Source organism: Vulpes vulpes, chromosome 9 (assembly GCF_048418805.1).
Source record: "Vulpes vulpes isolate BD-2025 chromosome 9, VulVul3, whole genome shotgun sequence".
NCBI lineage: Eukaryota > Metazoa > Chordata > Mammalia > Carnivora > Canidae > Vulpes > Vulpes vulpes.
The window spans coordinates 46,568,869-46,587,047 of NC_132788.1; the positions used below are offsets into that span (position 1 = coordinate 46,568,869).

The 18,179-nt window shown below is 42.0% G+C and overlaps 1 long non-coding RNA gene and 1 pseudogene across 1 annotated transcript; both read right to left on the reverse strand.

Moving 5' to 3' along the window:
* Nucleotides 1-557: 557 nt before the first annotated feature.
* Nucleotides 558-17,812, reverse strand: LOC140593887 (uncharacterized). The gene is made up of 2 exons (XR_011994254.1): nucleotides 17,633-17,812; nucleotides 558-4,356 (listed from the first exon to the last, which is right to left on the reverse strand). It is a non-coding gene; the product is annotated as an uncharacterized lncRNA (long non-coding RNA).
* On the reverse strand, nucleotides 15,937-16,061 carry LOC112918730 (U4 spliceosomal RNA; annotated as a pseudogene).
* Nucleotides 17,813-18,179: the final 367 nt, after the last annotated feature.

An 18,179-nucleotide genomic window follows, 5' to 3' on the forward strand; every position in this document is an offset into this window, starting at 1 on the left:
GAGGCAAAATTTGTCATTTTTAATTGACAAGAAAAGTCTGAAATCAGTCAAAGCTAAATGTAAGAAGAGCTGAGAGTCATTGAAAATGCTACTAGGAAAAAGTCTGTTCCCCAAAAGGGCATTTTGCTCTTAAGGAAGCACAGATGAGGCAGGCATGTTTGGGAGCATGTTTCTTTCTGCGGACGTGCCTATTTCCCACATCACCCGTACATCATGTAAAGTAACATTTCCTCTGGTAATCACACATTTTCTTTCAGCAACAGAGGAAATGTTCATGTGTAAGGCAGATGATTGTCAGCCCATGAAATAGTGCTTTTCAGGAAGCTTAATCCAGGACCCCCAGGGTCCAAATTTGTTTCCTAAATGTCACATGTTTTTCTTCTTCAGATGATAATGCATATCCCAAGTATAGCACTCTGTTAGTTGAATCTTAAAAGCTCCAAAACGCAAGTATTGAATATTTAAAACTGGGGTATCAAAGTAACCATTAGCAAAAGAGAACAGGCAATCCATCCACAAGGCTCTGCACATCTTAGTCACAACAGGACAATAAAGGGGCAGGGATAATTTGCATATTTAATATATATGCTCTGAATACACACATGAGAACAGACTCAAAGATGTAAGGTTGAATACATCGGCAAGGTGGAGCCGAAGACAAGAACGTACACTGAAAAATCATTGTTCCTTTCTTTTTTTTTAATTAGGGAAAAAATTATTCATATTAAAGTGTTAACCTAGATCAAGCCTTTTTCCAGGGAGTTAACTATGCCAATCCTCTTAATTATAATCACACCAATGTGGTGTGATAAAATCTCCAGAAAGCCTGCTTAGGCATTGTTCAGTTAAGGAAAATGTGTTATGTATGCTTCAGTGTCCTGAACTGAAGGTTTATTTAAGGCTGTAAATAGTTTCAATTTCATATTATCACTTTTTTTTACAGATTTTATTTATTCATTCATGAGAGACACAGAATGAGAGTCAGAGACACAGGTAGAAGGAGAAGCTGGCTCCTCCCCACTGGGAGCTGGACAGAGAACTCAGTCCCAGAACCCCAGGATCATGACCCAAGCCAAAGGCAGAAACGCTCAACCACTGAGCCACCCAGGCATCCCTCTTATTATCACTTTAAAGAAAGAGAGGAAATTTATCTAATAAGCTTCCTGCCTCCAACCTCCTGTAGTGGTACCTCCCAAAGATTTGTGAACACTGCTCTCCTTTTAAGTTCCAAAATTTTATTTCAGGATCTTCCTTTTTGTCAAGATGGAATCTGTGACAGTAAATGGCACCAGGAATCAAGAAAGGAGAAATATTAAAAAAATGGCCATAATGATTCCTCTAGCTTCTTTCTGGCCAGTGATAGTCACTGTTCAGACTACAATGCAGAACCTGCGTGTGTGGAAAGAAACCACATGGTTCCAGAATCTCCCAGTTGTTGAATGTTACAATTTTCTCAAGTTCTTTTAGTTCACAAGGGCAATGGCTGCATAGACAAAGGCAAAGAATGTGTACCCTCTGTGAGTATTTATATGGGCCTGGGCTCTGCTCATTATAAACTAAGGCCCATGAGACTCCTATCTTTACCCACTTGGGAGGAATAGGAAAGTGGGATCCTATATTCCTGCTCCCATACACCAACACTATCTCTTGGAGATGCAGGGAGATAGGGAGCTACTGTATTGTTTTATAATCAAAGTCACATGTTTCTCTGCCATATGCTTGCCCTGATCTCTTTATTAGCCCCAAAGATCCTGTCAGGTGTACTTGGTAGAAGGGGATTAGCAGACTGGAGCTGACATACTCTATTCCAGAACCAGAGAGACTTTCACAGTTTCCTCTAACCTATCTGTCTGCTTTTTAGGAAGGGCCTTGGGATGTTACCTGCATGGTATCCTTAAAATAGGGAAAGTAGTTCTAGGTTATGACTGGTGGCTTTTAACTCACACACTCAGTTTTCAGCGGTGGGAACTCATTGAGCACAAAATCTTGCTCTGTGGTGCTGAAAGTGACCAGGACTAATGTTGGCTTCAAGTCAGTTCTCAGATATGTTTTGCATCAAGCCACCAAGATCTTGAGTAACCAGTTTCAGGAAAGAACCCACATCCTGAATCAGTTTCTGTTTTGGGAACACGTTTTAGATGTTGCAAGAAAAACTACAGGGAATTGTGTATTGAACCAAGTGGTTTGGATTTATTCAACTTCCTAGAATTGAGGGAATTGCTTGGCTTAAATCATCTGGTGTCAGCAAAATGGAGAGTCTTAATGAAACTGGTCTTTGAGATACTGGATTTTAATGACCAAACTAAAATGTCACTTTTAAAAGTTAATATTTCAAATCCATATGGTTTTTGTGGCTATTCATGTCTCCGCTAAAAGTTAAAACAAAATAACATGTAAAGACCAACAGGGGGCGGATGGGAGCCAACTGCCAAGGGTGAGACTCCGCCTGCTTGCCAGTTGGAGAGGCCACAGGAAGCAAACAGCCCTGACAGAGGTTCTATTCTAGACAAGCTGACAGACCACTTCCGAAAGCTTCTACCATACCTCACTCCATCTAGTCCAGATCATCAGGGTGAAGCTGCAACTATCAGGAGAGGGACCAGTCTCTCCCAAGAAGCCTGAAGGGACCAGGAACACATAGGATCCTCCCTACTTGGGCCACTGCTGCTATAGCTAGAGAGAAGAGGGGAGATAGGGTGATGGGGAGAGACTACTTCAGAAACTAAGTGGTCATAGGGCATTACCATGGAGCAACATGGAGGCTATCAGATAGCAATGCCCAGCCTAAGAGGGATAAGGTCAAGGAGGCCTTTATGCACAGATCAAGCTGCCTGGCCTAGAACCTTTCTATAAAGAGGGCAGAACGTGCCAATAGGTCAAAGGCCCTCTTGTGCTGTTTTGTTTGTTTGTTTGTTTGTTTGTGTTTTGTTTTTTCCTCTCGATTGCACAACCATGCAAAGACCCAGAAGTTGCTATAGAGACCATAGCAAAAAGGTTCAAGAAAATTTCATATTCTACTTCCCCTTTCTTCTCCAGCCCTAATCCCAGCCCATAGACACTTTTCTCTTCTTTGAAGGAGCAAAAAGCATTCAGCTGGAAATATTTACCTCTTACACCTTATACATTTTACACTTGCACAGATAAAGGAACTATAAAAACTAGGGCACACAGGCTTAACCCCTGTGTTCAAGTGTGTTCACTGGGAACTTCAAACTCATCTTTGTCTTTTTGTGTAAACCCATTGGAGAGCAGCCCTTGGCTTGCACCAAAGGTTATGAAGAAGTGCCCCAGAGGGATGTGCACCCTAGAGTACCATGAATCTTGGGCAGTGAGGCACCTCAAGGATTGTTTTAACCAAACCAGAACAGGCTATACCCTGGAAGGCCTGGGAAAGTTCCTCCTTAAATTTGGTCACAAAATATGGAGCACAGGTGAGTTGCATTCTACAAGTCAAGTGTGGTTTTGTTGCACTTACTGATTCCCAGTGTGATTCATTTGTTTCAGCAGTTGGATATCTGTGTCCACAAAATAGAGGGCATCCAGCCAAGTGTGCGAACCTTCTGATGAAGTTTGGAATTTGTGTGCAACATTTTCCATGCTTGGCCGAATTTCTGGTGGAAAGCAAGGGGCTGCTTAATAAAAAGCATCCCAGAGAGAAGCATAGGATATATTTTCTGGGGATTACTAGTGACTAAGCAGTTTACTTTTACCAATTATCATGGCTGAAAAGATAAAGAGGTGACATTACATAAGTTGTATTAGTGCCTTACTTTGTAATTATTTTTTTTATTTTAAGCCTCCCAGAGCCCCTTTTTCTACTTCCTCATTTTGCCTTTACAACTTCCTGGTAAAAGTGAAGGCTGGTATTACATAACGTTCAATGGAGAACTATCACACATAAATAGGTTAAAAGACTTCCTTTAGGGTTCCATAACTCCAACTGATTGTGTATCAGAGGGCTTGTGGCAGGAAATTTGGATAATTCAAAGAAAATTTAACAAAGTGAATTATTACAAAGGCATGGGCAAAGGTAGAGAAATAACTGGAGATAGTGCAAAAGGCTGGAGCTGTAAGGGCTTGATGAAGGATGAAGATGAGGAAGCAAATACCCAGAAGTCCCTAATAGGAGGATGAACTTCAGTCAAGGGTTGCAACCAGCCCAAAGCAAGTCTGAGTGGCAAAATCCAGGAAAATAAATATCAATCCAACTCTCCTCCATATCTCCTCTGGCATGCTGCTTGTGTCTTCCTCTCCCCAACCATTGACCGGATCCAGCCGAAAGCCAAAAGGCAAAGAAATCTATTAGTGGAGTCCAAAGAGTGGAGCCTTCAGGGAGCACTCCTAGGAAGGGAGACTCTACAAAGAAAAAAAAATGGCCTGTTGAGTCAGCCTCATAAAAAGTTAAGCCTTCTGATTGCTAGTTCCACGGTCCCTCAATGCCATTCACTGTTGTTTCCCTGAGAATGAAGGACAGGTGTGTGATAACCAAGGTTATAATCACACTTGCTGGTGACCAAGTGATTACATTCCCTGGAGGAAGCCTGGCAAAGACCGGCTTCTGCTTTCAGTTCAATTTAATTCAGAAAGCATGTTTGAGTCTTGTAATGTGAACTACATGTTAGGCTAAAGTCTTATGAGAGATCGCCAATTAATACAATTACTCCCCACCCCCCTTACTGTTCTCCAAAGCACTTTCTATGTCTGGTCTTTTTTTTAAATTATTATTTTATTTATTTGAAGTAGAGGAAGCGCGAGAGAGAAAGCACAGGAGTGTGAGGAGGGGCAGAGGAAGGGGGAGAAGCAGGCTCTCCCCTGAGCAGGGAGCCCGACGTGGGGCTTGATTGCAGGACCCCGGGATCATGACTTGAGCTGAAGGAAGACACTCAACCAACTGAGCCACCCAGGCACCCCTCTATGTCTGGTCTTATCTCTGCTCCTTGCACACACACACTCATGGAGCAAAGCACATGTACTCAACAGTTCACATAGAAGATAGGAATGAAGCACAGCTTGTGTTTCTGGCTCAGATGCTACAAAGTTAATTTTAGTTGGAAAACTCCTTAACAGACTTCCAGGAAAATACCACCCCAAACAGCAGAGCTCTTCTTAACATCTGTCTGTTGTTTGCTCAGCGACATTCAATGCCAATCTCTAAGTCCAGATCCTCAAATCTTTCTCTGAAATTAGTCACTGTGATGAGGCTCATGATGATATAAAAGCAATTGTTACCGAAAGGAATTGTTACACATTTGGTAGTTAAGGTGCAAATAAGTAAATGTAAGCATACATGAATGGATGGATGAATGGATGAATGGATGGATGGATGGATGGATGGATGGATGGCTAGAGGGGTGGATGCATGGAGAGGTGAGTGGGTAGATAAATGGTATTAGCTGGAAGATGGAAGAATTAATATGGAAGAAGGATCTAACTCTCTTCACTGTTCCTGATGAAAATGAGAGTGAGGTCCTTCAAAATCCTGGGAAGAAGAATTAAGAAAACAGGCTCTGGAGTCAGAGTCTTGGTTTTAAATTCTGAGCCAATCTCCATTTATAAGCTGAGGGATCTTCTGTGTGCCTCTGCAAGAAACTGTCCCTCCCACCGCACAGCTGGCCTGCTCTTTTGCTAGTGGAACAGGAATTCAGTGGCAGTGACAATTACCTTAGGGCAACACAGGAATAAAGATCACCCGTGACCCTTATGTCATAGCCCTCTATTAAAATCAACCTTTTCACCAAAGGAATGAAATCATGCCTGGACCCAAATTTCTCAGAAAAAAAAAATTGAAGTAGGAATTGCACTTAAGTTGGTTAGAAAGTAAAATAATGTCTCAAAGAATTTATCACATATTAATGATGCATATAGAAAGCAGCAAGGTGTATTGAGAAACTGGAAGTTAGAAACCTAGCTCAGGCATTTACTTAACTTCTCTGTCTCTACTGATAGTGATTGTAAACTGGTATTCTCTCTGGCCAAAACTGTCTAGCAGATGTGATCCCCTTGGATCACACATTGTTTTAAACACATGTGAATCAAGACTTTAGAGTTGGGAGATTGCACCAAAACATCTAGATTTCTATTTTCATTTGTAAAGTAAGAAGATTGAACAACACTGGGCTCATATTCCTACACAGCATCCACTAGGTTGCCCCCTTAAGACTGAGTATCTCTTCTCCAGGTTTCCAGAGCCCCTAAAACTTCCCTACCGGCCACCTTCTTTTATTGGAGGTAACCCCTGCCTACCAAAGCCCTGGGAATTGCAATCTCTGCTCTCATCTATAAAAAGAAAATTGGTATCTAAACTGAGATTGTTGTGAAGAATACATAATATCAAGTGAGTGAAGGGCCCAGTGTATATCTGACGTATTATAGTCACAGGACACAGCTCACTCTCTTTTCTAACCTGGGTATTCATTCATTCATTCATTCATTCATTCATTCATTCATTCAATAAACACTACATGTTCACTATATGCCAGATACTGTGCTAAGTGCTAGGAATAAGGAGATAAATATGACACATGGCCTACCCTCAAAAAGCTTTCCTTCCTGTAAAGAGAAGTAGATTTGTAAGCGAATATAACAGCCATCTGAGCAATCTGTTCCTTCTTACCAACCTGCAATGCTTCCCTGAGGGCATCTGAAAGTAAAGAAAACTTTGGAGAATATATAAATGATTCCTTAAAAAATATTGCTCAAGATAGCAAGGGATGCTCTAAGCCTGGAGTAAGGAAGTCTCCATGGGGAGTTTTCCAAATCTGTTAGTTTTACCAGATTAGACATGTTCTTATAAAGTTTATTTACATTTTATGCTTGAATGGGAAATTGCAAGGTCTTATATTGTAATATCAGAAAATTCTGAAGGAATGCTTCAATCCTGCTCTCTACCTATTCCTCCTGACTTCAGAAAGATGAAAATAAAAACTTTCTCCCAGTCTGATGGAGGCAGTGAATGGAAAATGGAATCATAAAATTCCCAAATACTAATTGCACCTCAGTCTCAATTCTAATGTCAAGCAGCCCTGGATTTGGGCTTGTAGAAATCCGCCTTCCTGCACCATGTAAGCTGGAAACCCTAGAGAACCACACAGCCTGCTGTATGTCTGGAAGTATATGTGTAACCTGCTATGGAGCAGTCACAAGACATGCAGTAATAATGCAAATGCTGAAGTCATAATGTGCCCTGGGCACCCTATCTCTCTGTCCCACAGCTTTCTTCTGCTCACTTTACTCCATGCTCAGGCTTCCATTCTTCTCAAAATCAGCTATTTAGTCAATTTCATCCCTTTTCTATAGACTGCTGAAACCAGTTTGTAGACATTTACAGTTGACCCCAATAAAAAAAGGAAGACTTCTATATTCACCAGATTTCCAGGAAATGAAGGTCAGCCCCTGGATCTTATGTCCAAAAAACATATTCTTTCTTGAAAAAAAAAATCATTACGGTATAGAAGAAAGAATATGTATCTTTAAGATCTGGTAGACACAAGTATAAATCCTTATTCTCCCAATTATTAGTTCAGTAACCTTGGACACATGACTCAACCTCTCTAAGCAAAGTGTTCCCAACTCTTAACATATGTGTAAAGACAATGAGTAAATTACATTAGACCACCAGAGGGCCTGACAGAGAGCAGGCACCTGGAAGTGTACTGGTCTATTACCATTCAACTATAAAGTATGATTACTGGTTCTACATTGTAATAGTAATATAGCTCTTCCTCATATACTGCTAAGATGTGCAGGCAATCAGCTAGATGATTTCACATACACTTACTAATATTTGTAAGAAACTATTTGTCATTTGAGAAACCTTTGCTCAGAGATTAAATCAATGCTTCATGTGAATTAACCTATTCCATTCTCGTAACAACTTATTATTATTATCCTTACTTGATAAATGAAGAGAGTAAAGCACAAAGAGGTCCGGTAACTGGCTCAAGGTCACAGATAGTAAGTGGTGGAAATGGCATTCAATACAATTGGTTCTATAGGCACCCTCTTAACTGCAAGATTACGAGCAAGGGAGCAGATAGCCAAGTCAGGACTACCTCTCGCACACATGCATACAGAGTCTCCCCAGTGCATCGGGGCAAGTGTGATACAGCTCAATGCAAGCAGTGTGAATCCCATACTTGGTGAGTCTGCAGGAATAATGGTTTAAGGCTCTTTGGAGTACCCACTAGGACCACCACATGAAGCCTAAGACTTTATGTAGAACTGACCAAAATCCTGGAATACTGCTAAGGGTGAACAGAATTCCTAGATCCCAACACATAAAATGGAAGGAATATGTGCCATATATAGATATTTTTTATTCTCTCCCCCTCCTCTTGATAAGCTTTCTATTTGTTCACATTTTAGGAGAACAAACTTTAAAATAAAACACTCAACCTTATAAATTGTGTTGCATCTCTGTCAGCTTGGTAATTCACTGGTATTCACCACACACCAGTAAGTAGGTCCTAGGATGGCACTAGATGTCCTGGAGTCCCAGTGGAATTTGAGGTAGTGTGGAACTTAGGAAGATGTCACTCTGAGAGGAGAGAAACTGTCTGCCTTGGAGTTCTGAGGAACCAGAACAGGTGGCAGCAGAGGAGGAGGATGTGGATAGTAAAGAGGATGGGAATGTTGGAAACATCTCTTCTCACTGATCGTCACTAATTTCAGTAGCCCTTTAGCTCAAGCACACTATCCCCTGATAGCAACAGAGCACACTCATCTGCTCCAGATGATCTGAGGAATTCCAAAAACATGCACCCACTCACCGTCACCCTGTTTCATAAGGTCTTTGAACCGGGATACCTGCCAGTACCCCTGAGGTGAGACGTGCTAGTAGCAGCTTACGCACCCACTGTCCTCCCTGCTCCAGGCTGGTCTTGACTCTCCTGGTCCCTCAGGGTGCTCCTTCCACTTGTTTGAGTGACTACATAAATTAGGCGGTACTTCCACTCTGGACCCATTCTCCCCCAGCTTTCGGTCCTTCCTCCAGAAACATCAACACAGAATTATTTGTGTGAAGCATATCAGAAGACATATTGTGCTACCATTCCCGCTAAAACATTATTGCAAGGTTGCTTGCCAGATTAGCATCAGGAATCGAAGGGGGATGGCAGGGTAGTGAGAAGTGGGAGAAGGGAATTCACTCCGACAGGCCTGGCTTGGGAGTGGTGCCTCAGCATGTATGAGGGAGCACAGCCACGGAAGGAAAGCCATGGGAGGGAGGAAGGGGAGGCAGCGAGCTGGCCAGGGCCCAGGGGACACTTCTCTGCTCTTGAATCCGAGGAGAAAACTGGCCCATCTACCTTGATCAGACTTTGGCTAACTACCCCAAACTGCAGATAACTGCTGAATTGACTTCAGTTGACCTCATCATAATTCTAGGCACCATACCAGAAATTACTTGTATTTTATTTTGTTTTGTTTTGTTTTGGGAAGCAAGCTATATATTGTATGAGAACATATTGGCCTCTTTGCTTCCTGCACTGTGAGCCCAGAGATGTCACCCAAGATCTCGAAGTCTGACATCACAGGACTGGCTGGCTCCGTCTGATGCCGTAGCAGGTTGCTCTAAAGCAAGGCTGTTTTCTGCCAACTCGGTGTCTGGGCATGGACACGAGGAGTTGGGAATGTGATTAATAATCAGCAGTCTGCTTGTCAGTTGATTCTCTGTTCATCCTGGGAAGGAGCTGAGGAGAGAGGTGTGAGGGCTGCCGAGGGAAAGGGCGTGTGAGCAGGGCCTGGGGCTCCTCCACGGGATGCTGCCCGCCTGCCATCTGCTCTCAGAGCCCCGAGCTGTGCCAGCCGCAGTGTGCTGGAACACAGAAGCAGTGCTGTCTAGGGTTATTTTCATCCCCCCTCCCTCCTCCACCACTTATCCTGACCTGCTTTTCTGAATTCAGCTGGGAGGGTGTACGAAAACATCGGGTAAGCACTGGGGCTTGAGTTCTCTTGGGAGACTGCCAGGGCCAGGTAAAGCCTGCAGAGTGCCTTCTGTCTAGAAGTCAAGCAGCCACAGAGGCCCTACTTTCCCTTCTCCACCTCAAGCCCCCATAGCAAAGTTTTCCAAATCCAGAACATTCAAACTTTCATCAGTGGACTAACAGCCTCCAGGTCACCTGGGAACTTGATAGAAATACAAGAGCTCAGACCCCATCCACATCTGCTGAAACAGAATGTGCATTTTACAGGATCCTCAAGTGATTCAAATGCACATTACATTTGAGAAGCGCCAGTTCTGGATGATCTCCTGATATAAACAAGAAAGTTCTTATCATGAGGTTCAAAGAACTTCAAGAATGCCAATCCACCCCCAACCGTGTCCCAAAGTATCTTTCTCATTTGACTTGAAATGTCATGGAAATTCGTTCTTATAGGCTCTCCTCTTTCATCTAAGCAGTGCCATTTTTATACACGTTCAAACACTGCCTGGGTGGGAGAGTACATAGGATCCCCCACTTCTTAGTCAAAAAATTAAAAAATTTGGGGTGCCGGGGTGGTTCAGCCAATTGGACTCTTGATTATAGATCAGGTCATGATGTCAGGGTCCCGAGATCAAGCCCAGCTTGTGGCTCTGCACAGAGTAGAGAGTCTGCTTGGGATTCTCTCCTTCTCCCTCTACCCTTCCCCTCTGCATGCATGCCTGTGCATACACATGTTCTCTTTCTCTCCAGAATAAATAATCTTTAAAAAATTAAGAAATTTTTTATTGAGCCTGTATTATGTGTGACACATAATACCAGATGCTAGGCATAAGTAAGAGTAGTGTAAATTAATCATTTTTCCTGGAGATAAGATAGCTGGTCATTCAGAGAATAGCAGGATTCTTTCTGGAAGGAAGGATTATTCAAGGTACAGAAGAGTGGGCACTCACTCCTAGGGCAAGTGTGACCCTTAGCTCTGTCTTGATTTGACCCAACTTGCAACTCAGAGCTCATCAAGTTGTTGAAATGATGCTTCTATTTCCATTCAAAATCATCCTTTATCATTTCAACTTAATGGAAAAACCCAATGGCATTTTGAAGACAAAATGTCCAGATGCATATTTATTTTTAGAAGGAAATGGACCACACCACATCCAGTCTGCAGAAAAAAGAATAAGCCATGACTGTGCATAATGAAGCAATGAGCAGTACCTCAGAGGTGGACAGATCAGACTCTCCAATGAATAGGCAGTGGCCCCAATTTATTTATTCTCTCCCAGATAACAAGCAGCTAGAGTATTATATGTGCAGAATTAGTGCCAACACCAAATATACTGGCAGGAAAAACAAAACCTCCTCTCAAGGTGTCTGACTTGGTTTGAACATCTATAAATAAAGAACATATATTTGGATTTTTGAAACATGTGAGATGCATGATGATTTGTTTGCTTTCTCCTTTTTTGATTAGTAACTGAACAAAGTCATCTTTTAAGGAAGTAGAATCCTCTTTGTGACCTAATAACAGTAACAATCACAGTTCTTGAGTACTAATTCTCTGCCAGATGTTTTTTTTTTAAGGTTTTATTTATTCATTCATTCAGAGAGAGCGAAGAGAGAGGCAGAGACACAGGCAGAGGGAGAAGCAGGCTCCATGCAGGAAGCCCGATGTGGGACTCGATCCCGGGTCTCCAGGATCACACCCCAGGCTGCAGGCGGCACTAAACCGCTGGGCCACCGGGGCTGCCCTCTGCCAGATGTTTTTATAAGTGCTTTACAAGTTCTAAGTCAAGTCTTCTTGGGGCATTCACGTTGCTACATGACTTTCAGGCAGAGGCACTGGCTGTTTCAGATTATTTTTCAAGATATTTGTCTAGCAAACAGCTTCGGAACCTGGATATACTGTCTCCTTCCAGAGCAAAGAGCATCCATGCTTACTGTCCAACATAATAACAATAATGTCTCCCTTTGAAACAACTACTAAGCATGCTATTGCCCATCCTAAAAAGATTCAGACTCTCTAAGCTCAGAGCTCTTCTAGAAGGCAGCCCACTGTATGTGTACAGGTGTTTTTGTATGGAAACTGGTCTTGGAAACCAGCATAAGAGAATGCTGCTACTCTGACTACTGCTTTTTCTAGGAGTCATAAAATACTTTGTCTCTGACCCCAGAGTCTCACATCTTCTACCAGCATCTATGAAACTGTGGCAGGGTAATTCCTCAGATTACGTGTAGGGTAAAATCTGACTTCCCAGTTCCTGACGGAAGTAACATCTCATTTAATCCTCTGAACAACGTTGAGAAGGTACTATTATGGCCAATATTTCCTTATTTCATAAATAAGGAAACTGACTTAGTATGTATTCTCCTGGGTCACGTGTAATTGCTAAACTATATTGACATGTCCACAAGGTATCTTAAGATTGAAATGCTATCCTGAGAGAAACCTTGCTTTCTAGGAAATACTATCTTTTGTACTGTTGAGAAGGGCAGTATACTAAGTTAATTCCTATTCCCAGCACCATGTTATGAATTAGACGTAGCCTCAGAAGTTAGATGCTGAAAGGGAATAGAGATATACCAAAAGGAAAGATGGAAGGCACACTTATGCTTCCTTATTTTTGACTAGCAGGCCCAGTAAATGCCCAATTCTCTCCCTCATGGACAGGAGAAAGAGTTTGAGAAGTACACAGATAGAGTCCCTCAGCAGGTTTACAGCGGTGAGAGTATGGCTGAGAAGGCGTTTGAGCTACCTCTCCCTGGGAGCAGCTGTGCACTCGGCCATTCTGTTACCATGTTTCATAGTGCAAAGATGACATGTCACTCCATCTGTGACACCTAAAGGCCAAAATCCCTGTAGGTGTTGACATAAATAGGGATCTCCCAGGAAGACATACAATCGGCCACTACTTGTCTGAAACAACCTAGGTAATTCAATGCACTTCTAAAATTCAGTACATGAACATTTTTGCATAGGTGCAGGTAGGCAAGGCATGATGGTAGACTTAAATATATACAATGTCATTTCCAAACTAGAATCATAGGGCTGAAGTTTTAAGGCCCTACATTTATTCATTTGTTCACCAAATATCTCTACCAAGTACTGTGGTATGGAGTTCACCAGGGGATGCAGAGATGAAGACATAGAGCCCACCTGAACATTTACAATTTAACACAAAATTAAGACAAGTACTCAAATAATGAAACATCATAGGCCAGGGACTATTTAGCATAAAATAGACAAAAAAAAAAGCCTTATCAGAACTCAGAACAGCAAGTATTGGAGTCTTCCTTAGAGAATGGGTCAGGTTTCTGCAGGCAAGAATGAGGAGACAGGGCACTCTGTGTTGAGGGGACGATTTCAGCAAGTGGTGAGGACCGGGCTGGGGGTTGGGGAGAAGCAAGTGTCCTAAGCCGGCCTGTGTATAAAGTGGAGGCAGGTGATCAGTGAGAGAAGAGGCTGGAAAGGAGGTTGGGGTCAGATGGAGGAGAGCCATGATTGCTGGATGGAAGCTTCAAGGCTGTATTCCAGTGATCCAGGACCCACTGAGGTAGGTTGACCAAGAGTAGAATGTACTCAGATGTTATAGAAACTTTAAGGCTCATAAGAAGAAGAGGTTTGCATCTGTAAAACCAAAGCCTAAAAAGAGGGCAGACATCAAAAAAACAAAGAATTCTTATTGGCTAAGCAGAATAAGATAGGCTACTTTTTTGAGGTGGGGGAGAGGGGGTGACTTTAGCTTTTGGTGTCATTCACTTGGAATTTGCCCATTCTCTTAGTGTTCAGTTTCAAATGACATTAACCAAGCATCTGTTATGTTCTTATGAGTTTTTGGCCTCTTCACAGAAGAATTAATAGTCCTTCAATTAACCACCATGTAACAGTGCCAGGCACAAAGTAGGTGCTCACTAAATATTTTAGTAAGTTATAAATTTTATTTCCAAAGAGTCAAGACCAGATGCTAATGTTTGCAACAAGTATAAAAATTTAGCAATACCATTCATTCTGTTTCTGGTTGAATGTCTTTATCCCAAGCTAATTATTTTATTTTTTTTAAGATTCTATTTATTTATTTGAGAGAGAGAGAGAGAGAGCACAAGCAGGAGGAGTAGCAGAGGGAGAGGGAGAAGTAGGCTCTCCCCTGAGCAGGGATCCCAATGAGGGGCTTGATCCCAGGATGCTGGGATCACAACCTGAGCCAAAGACAGACACTTAACCTACTCAGCCACCCAGGCGCCCCCAGAGCTAATTATTTTAACAGTCTGGTGATAAATGCAATTTTTTCCCCCAACGAATGTATGTGACTTTTAACATTACAAATTTTAATACCAGAAAACCAAGCTTACTTAACACTTCCATGTGCCTGAGACAACCATGGCAGGTAGAGGACCCTATTTAAACAAACAATAATTAACTTGTCACTAAATGTAGCAAAAAGAACTAAATTTAAACAATCTGATCATTTTTCTCTCCCTGCTGCTATGCATTTTAGTATGTATTTCTTGGTAATCAAGAACATATATCTCTATGTAGGTATTATAACCTCCAGAAATAGATATGTAATACGGTTGTAAAGAAACCAAGGAAATTGTTAAGTCATACACAAGATCATGAATCTATAGCATCCTTCATCATACTGATTAGTGCAGAAATATCAAGAGTTGCATGTCTCTGAATGCTGGAACTTGTGTCAATAAAATAATGAAACTGTTAAATCTTTGCAGACAGGTCGAAAATGTGATTCCTAAAGTAGTGTCTGTTGAAATTTTAAATAGTTTAATGAACTTAAAGGAAAGCAAAGATTCATTCTCAAGAGCACTTAAGTTATTTTATCTGCTGTGGAGATTTAATTAACGACTTACCTAATTTCCCCAAACTTGTAAAATTGATGTTTTCACCACTGGCTCCAGTGGCAGCTGACCTTGTCACCTGCAGCAGGCAGACTCCTGGGGTCTACCACTTGACAGCAAGTCAGGCCCCCACTCCATGGCTCACAGCAAGGCTATCAAAGACTAAGGTAACCCACAGGCATCTTTGGATATCTTACGGTGTAGTTTGGAGGGCAAGGAATCCCAGGATGGACTATAAATCTCTAGTGTCTAGGGACAAATAATCCCTATGAGAACATAGAGGAAGAGGAAGAGGCAGGCCCTTACATAATAATTAGCAATAATTCTCCTAGCACCTGCAGAGTGACAATCAGGATGGTCAGTAGACAGGTCTTCTGGGCCAGAAAAATCTGGGATTAAATCTTGCTCCTCAGCAGTGTGTCTGTAAATAAGGAACCCTGAATTTCAGTTTTGCCATCTGTGAAATGGAGAGAATGAAGAGGCATATGTGGTATATGTGTTGTTCTGGGGTGCAAAACCCCATGATCTCAAAGCTGGTGCATTGTAGAGAACACAGCTTGGATCTGGATCTTTATGACAGGCAGTAGCAGCAAGTCCTAGGAAGCTCGCAAGTCAGAGCCATAAGCTGAATTACAAGCTGAATTTCAGTTGGTTAATGCAGAAAATCCAGACCTTCATTTTTACCACTAGTTGTGCTCACACCTCTATTTGCTACCTTTGGAAAACATTTGATGGTGGAAGGAGACAAAGCACAGATCAGAAAAGGAGAAAGAGGGCCATGTGAAGGAAAGGCACAAACCATAAAAACCCACTTGTCTTCCTACATGAGCTTAATTTGCTCTTCTTTTCAAGGATGTTTATTTCAGGTACATGAGTTATATGGATTAGAAATGTCATAAACAAGAATGCACTGGTGATTTAAATATTTTATATGAATGCTTATCCATGCACTTCTTTGCAGATGAACTGGCAGGTCCTTCAAAGTCTAGATGAGTAAAGCATAATGCTTTTCATTGAAGTAACTGTCATTTGCACTGATATTTGCTTAAGTGAAAAAAGCCTTTATCAATAATTTTTATTCCATCATTTCAATATTTTGATTATATATTTCTTTAAAATTTTCCAGAATAGTATATTAACAAAATTATATTTTAAAAGGGCTGCTTTATCTGAGCACCATGTAAGAATTCTGATAAACCATCATACATCTAGGGTACTTTAGTTTTCAATTAGCAATAATCGCACTTCGGATAAACCTCATTGGCTACGATACTGCCACTGTGCAAAGCTACATCTGGGGTACTTTAAGTGAACTTTTAGGACTGCAGTTTTCACTATATTAGATTTGATAGAACTCCTTTTTATTAGAAGCTCAATAAACAAGAGTTACTCCCTGCTGAGGGCTCTGTGGCTGCATGCAGACATAGTGGTATGAGGATGTGCCTGTGCTTTGAGGGTGTGGGTGGGGGCTTCCCAGAGCAGGGAATGAAAAGGCATTGCTGTGCCAGGCACCAAAACTACAAAGGCCTATGCTGCTGCCATTCGGTGATCCTTGGCAGTCAGAAGCTGGGTGAAAACCACCTTTAAATACCACTTTTAGTAACACTGAATGTGTACACTTTAAAGCGGCTGAGATGGTAAACTTTATGTGTATTTTACTGCAGTAAAAATAATTGAAAAAAAAAAAAAGAAAAAGTCCCAGCCTCACTCAGGTATGTAGTTGGAAAAGGGAGGAGTATTTTAATAGCTTTTTTGAACAACTATGGATATCCTGTCCACTGAACCCAAACTCAACAACTGATTTCCTAAAGGTTAGTTGCAAAGTAGAATCTGAAACCTTATCAATAAAGGTTTTGTATCCTATTACATTAAAAAAAATCTCTTATATTGCTCATAAAGGACAGATAAACTTGTGCTGCCCCATGTGGTAGCCACCAACCCTATCTGGCCTTTGAGCCCCCCAAAGGTGTCCAGGGAGACTGAAGAAGAATTGAATTTTAAGCATTATTTCATTTTAATGTATTTAAATAAGTTATTCAAAAATTTTTTTCAAGTTTCTCTAAAGGAACAGCTAAAGGATACCTTATTCAGGTGATTCTTAATTGAAGTAAAGAATCTCCCCAGAAGTCTCTAATTTGTATTTTACCCAGAAAAGAGAGGAACAAGAATCATTCCCATTGGAAAAATGAATCACTAGAGGGTGCACAGCCTTTTGGGTCTAGACGTCTACCTCTCAAGAGATAAATTAGCAATGATCACCCTCAACAGTAAGGGTAGGGGTAGAAATAACAGCATCAAAAATAAGATGTCCATTTTAAAAATGCTCTGCAGATATTAACTCATTTTGCATTGTTACAATACTGCGTTATAGAAAGATAATCTCCATTTTACTGTTGAGAGACAATAATTAAAGTAATAAAAAAGCCCCGCCATCCATATGTGTGTCCATATATATACATATATAGATCATAATATATATATGACAATATATATGTTGTATCAGAGCCTTAGGCAGAGCTCGGAAGTTTCTCCATTCTGGTTTCTTATTTGTTTGTTAAATCTGTTTATGTATGGTTTTGCTAATAATCTGGCAATCAGGTGAATTTGAGCAATCTCTATAGCCAAACTGACGATCTATGTCACAATAAACATTCTAAGGCCCAAATGGCCAGCCTTTCTGCACAGATTTATTTTAAAAATCAGGGTTTCTAGACATCTATTCACTTTTACATTATAGACAGAGCCGTATTCACGAGGGTGTTTTCCTCAAAGCTGATGTTACTAAGCCACATGCAGCCAATGCCCAATGATCACTTGCTCACACAGAAATCATAGGTGAAATCCACAGATAATCCGCAAACCTTCTGATCTGCAGATTGTCACTTCGGCCAATGACTTTGGTTTCTTCCCGCAGCAGATCTCCCGTGAAAGCTGCGAAGAGGCTGATTGCAACTTTACATCCCGTCCACTCCGTGGACGCGGCGGCCGCAGCGCGGCGCGCGGGGCAGGAGGGCGAGGGGCAAGGGCGTGCGGCCCTCGGGCGCGGTCACCGCGCCCCGCCGCGCCCCGCCCCGCCCCGCCGCGCCCCGCCGCGCCCCGCCGCGCCCCGCCGCGCCCCGCCCCGCCGCGCCCCGCCTGCGTGCTACACCCTCCCCTGCAAACCCAGCAAACAGCTTGAAGCCTCGGTGCCGCGCGCTTATTCCGAAATTGCTCCACAGACTGTATCGGGAGCTTAAATCAAAGCCTGATTTGCCCTCCTGCCAGTCAGGTTCCCCTGGCAGCGTTAGATACCTTTAAAACATATTTCCATGGCAACTAGTTTAAAAACATACTTGACTAGATAGACAGCCTCTGCCCTTAAGAGGGCTGGAAAAGCCCTGGCGGCCTCTCGTCAGAGATCTTGTCAGC